Consider the following 4660-nt stretch of genomic DNA (forward strand, 5'->3'; position numbering starts at 1 on the left):
ATATATATATATATATATATATATATATATATATATACACACACACACACACACACACACACAATCAAGATACTGAATCTTACAAAGGAAATGATAAAGGACTGATATATCTGATGCCTTGCTATACTCTAGAAGATCCATTCTCCACAGCAGAAGTGCTAATGCTGCTCCCACTGCTGAAGAGGATTTGGCTGCAAGAGCCCCGTGCTGGTGCCATGTAAAAAGCATCCGTATGAGCTCTATGCTGGTGCCATATAAAAAGCACCCAGTACACTCTGTAATGTGGTTGATGTTAGAAAAGGCATCCAGCCATAGAAGCCAAGCCAAATCACCAAATCTGGTAGACCTCTTCTGCTTGCCAGCTCTGGTCAAACTATCCAACTCATGCCAGCATGGAAAACAGACGTCAAAGGATGATGATAATGATGATGATGATATATATGGAGTGAACTACTGTTATCTCTAGAAGATGAGTATCCATCATTGAGAATAACTACAAAGAGGCTGGGACCATATGGTCTGGTAGTCTCATGGCTGGAAGATGGCAAGGGATCATCCCCTTGCTTGCAATATATATCAGGTGCAGATTGCACCAAATAACCAGCTGGAGGAGGCATCTTCCAGGGGTTAAAATAGCAGTAATACTGATTCGTATAGAACAGCCATGTTTAAGTGGCAATAAACATTACTTCTTAGTATAATAACTGCTTTCATCTCTTATAGAGATTTTCTTAACTAATCTGATTTATATATATATATATATATAGAGAGAGAGAGAGAGAGATCATTTCATTTTCCCCCACTTATTCTTGAAAGGGTTGTTGGGGCAGAGTCCTCAAACATGCCTTCCATTGAGTCCTGTCAGCAGCAACCATCCCCAAGTTATCTGGCTGGATCCCCAAGTGAAACCATCAGAGCTCATGGATATTTATCCACTAGTTTGTGGTTTATCCCCGGGTCTTCTGCTGGTTGGTTCTGCCTATAAAACCTGTTCAGGGAATCTTTCTGAGATTTTCTTACAACAGCTGTAGTATCAATGCTGTGGTCTTTCAGAGAGATGTTATAATTTATTAACATGCTTGACATAAGCACTTTTCTTTTCCTCCTACATATAAAAAGAAATGTGCAGAGAGAGAGAGAGAGAGAGAGGGAATGAGGGAGAGAAAGATGGAAGAAGGGAGAGAAAGAGGGAAGAGAGAGAGAGAGAAAATGAGAAAAACATTCCACTTATGTCAAATAAGTCAGCATCAAATCGGCGCTGCCAAATAGATGGTGCCAAAATGTCTCATATCCATGTATTTATATGCATATATGTAACCCTATATATTGTATAAAACCATGGTAAGCTAAGGTTATCTAGGTTTCTGTGGTTGAAAATATGAGACCCCTCTTCCCCCTTGAACTGGATGCCAGTGTTTCACAGGGTCAACTCCACCACCAGCTGTTGCTAATGCTTATCCAAGTTTCTGCAGTAGCATTTAAATGACTGAAAATATAAGACTGCTCCCCACCTTTGAACTGGGTGCCAATGCTTCACACAGTTAACTCCACCACCAGCTGTTGTTTATACCCAAGATGAAATGAAGTACCTTGCTCAAGGACAGCTTAATCTGAGAATTAATCCCACAACCTAACAATCATGAACTCAACATCAAAAACACTACATGCCTGCACACATAGACACGCACACATGCAAATGCATGCACATGTACACACACACATTTTAGGTCAAAAGTTTACTCTTTCAACAAACCGAGTTCTCATTAAATAACTGATTGAATTTGTCCATTTCTGTGCCAAGATTCCCCAGGTCTCTTGGTTGCAGTTAGAAAATTTGAATGCTACAATGTACAAGCTCCTGATGAGTTTGAATAAAAAAAATCTGACTTTACTTTGAGAAATAATAATATCTCTATGGCATATTTTATTACTGTTTCATACATGTAACCTTATACACAATATATGTATAGTGAATTTTTATATACACCATACAGTTATATGTGTCTTTACACACAAACTGTACACATCATTTGGCACTGTGTCTGTTAATTGTCTGACATTTCCCCATGCTAAAATAAGTTTTGCGAATTTGGATATCTGCAAAGAAAATGGTGCAGAATATATTTTTACAGTTTCATGATTTGAATTCTAACCACTGAGCTATGGCTTAGGAAAAGTACATATATTCACTTAGGTAAATTCACTTTTACTCTCTCTCTCTCTTTCTCACTTCACACTTTAATACTTTAGACTAATAGTAATGACAACTTCATTTACAAAACCAATACATATGACTACTCCATTTTAACTTAATAGCTGTGAAAAAATGTGGAAGTACTACTAGAAAGTTGACTAGAACAAAACTGAATGGCACAAAGTGTTGTAATTGTAAAAATATATTCAGAAGCAAAGACTAAGGTTCTATTAAATAGGAGTGAGGGTGGGGAGAGGGGATTTTTATTTACCTTTTAGTCAGGAGGTAAGGCAGCGAATATGACCCTTTAGAGAATTTTAAAAACTTGGGAGAGAGAGAGAGAGAGAGAGAGAGAGAGGAATGTATCCTCAAACTGGGTATCTTAAATGCTTGCCACACAGTGCACTTTGCTAAAGGTACCCAAGGTACCAGATGGTGATGTTAAACTGGGTGACACATTAAGTCTATTTGGAAATATCTATGCTTAATTTCTTTTATCTTTTACTAATTTCAGTGTGGTCATGCTGGGGTACTGCCTTGAAGCATTTAGTCAAACAAGTTAACCTCAGTATTTATTATTTTTGTCAAGCCTGGTACTTATTCTATCAGTCCCTTTTTGCCAAGCCACTAAGTTATGAGGAATGTAACCAAACCAACACTAGTTGTCAAGCAACGGGAGTGGGGTGGAGGCAAACACAGAAATGCATGCACACACACACACAGACATACACACATGATGGGCTTCTTTCAGTTTCTGTCTATCAAATCCACTCACAAGGCTTTGGTGAGCCTGGGGCCATAGTAGAAGACACTTGCTCAAAATGCCACACAGTGGGACTAAACTCAAAATCATGTGGTTGGGAGGCAAACTTCTTACCACATAACCACCCTCAATATCTTTTATCTTTTCCTTGTTTCAGTCACTGGACTGCAGCCATGCTGGGGCACCACCTTGAATGGTTTAGTCAAACATATTGACCCCAGCAGTTATTTTTAACTCTGATACTTGTTCTATTGACTTCTTTTGGGCAAACCACTAAGTTACATGTATATAAAAAAAAAAGGACCCAACTTCAGTTGTCAAGCAGTGGTGGGGGACTACCACAAACACAAGGATACACATGCATAGATAAACTATGGGCTTCTTTCAGTTTACATTTATCAAATCCACTCTCAAAGCTTTGGTCAACCCAAGGCTGTAATAGAAGACACTTGCCCAATGTGTTATGCAGTAGGACTGACCCTGGAACCATGTGATTAAGAAGCAAATTTCTCACCACACCTTCATGCCCTACATGTATTAAAACTATGAAGGATCAACGATCCTTCCTGAGTGATAGGCTCATAAAACAGTTTCTATGATTCCATGGTGCATATATTTACCCTTCCATCCCACTGAATGAGATGCCAGTCCATTGCAGGATTGCTCACTTTTGCCAGCTGAGTAGACTGGAGGAATATGAAATGAAGTTTTTGCTCAAGAACATAACACATCGCCCAGCCCAGGAATTGAAACAACAATCTTACAACCATGAGTACAACACCTTAACCACAAGCCACATGAATGTGCAGAAAAGGAGTAAGTAGATCTGTCTATATTCAGTCTTCTGCTCTACCACATTTTCTTTTATTGCTAGACTTCTCTCTCTCTCTCTCTCTTCTTTCACCAGCATCTATCACTCTCATTCACTATTATTCTTCCATATTGCTCTAACATTTACTCATTCATTGCTGACATCTCACATACACACAACTCTCTCTCTCTCTTTCTCCTATCCCTTTTCTATCACTCTGTCTCTCTACTATTACTGTTTCTTCCTCCACTGCACCACTCATGCTGTTTCTATTCAATGTTTTTACAAATAATTGTCATGTAGTTGTCTATAATTATCTTTCTTTCACTTCCTTTATTCCCTTCTCTGTCACCATATTACTCCTTTCACTGTTTCTCTTCCATTACTCCCTCTTCTAACACCTGTTTTTTTAAAAATTATTTTCCTTCACAATTTCTTTACTGACAACCATCATATAACTATCACTCCTTCAAGCTCATTTCCATCATTTACTTATTCCTAAAGGTCAGGTTATCTCCTGTTATTCTTATTTCACTTTTTCAGTCTATTCTTACTCAGTTGTGTAGAAAAGAAAGAAATGAACAAAAAGAGGGGCTCTTTTTGGTCTTGATGGAGATGAGACAACCTTCTGATGTCGATGGACTTGTGGAAACAATGCATGGCAGAAGCAAGTCTCCTTAGCTTTACTGGGCACAAGATAACATCTCAAGTGCTCATGCCATGATGAAATGCACCTAGCACGCTCTGTAAAGAGATAGTTATTAGGAGAGGCACCCAACCATAGAAGCCATACTACAAACAGAAAGTGCAAGCAAGACATGATCCCTATTCCATCTAGGAAGACAGTAACAAAAAAAAAAAAACTGACTCAGGGCATGAAGACCTGTCCAAA

General features: G+C 38.6%; 1 protein-coding gene across 9 annotated transcripts in view; it reads right to left on the reverse strand.

Moving 5' to 3' along the window:
* Positions 1 to 4660, reverse strand: part of LOC106868354 (N-acetylated-alpha-linked acidic dipeptidase 2) — a 1027134-nt gene that overhangs the window by 35287 nt on the left and 987187 nt on the right. The gene's annotated exons all lie outside the window — the stretch shown is intronic.

The sequence above is a fragment of the Octopus bimaculoides genome, chromosome 9 (genome assembly GCF_001194135.2).
Source record: "Octopus bimaculoides isolate UCB-OBI-ISO-001 chromosome 9, ASM119413v2, whole genome shotgun sequence".
Classification (NCBI taxonomy): domain Eukaryota; kingdom Metazoa; phylum Mollusca; class Cephalopoda; order Octopoda; family Octopodidae; genus Octopus; species Octopus bimaculoides.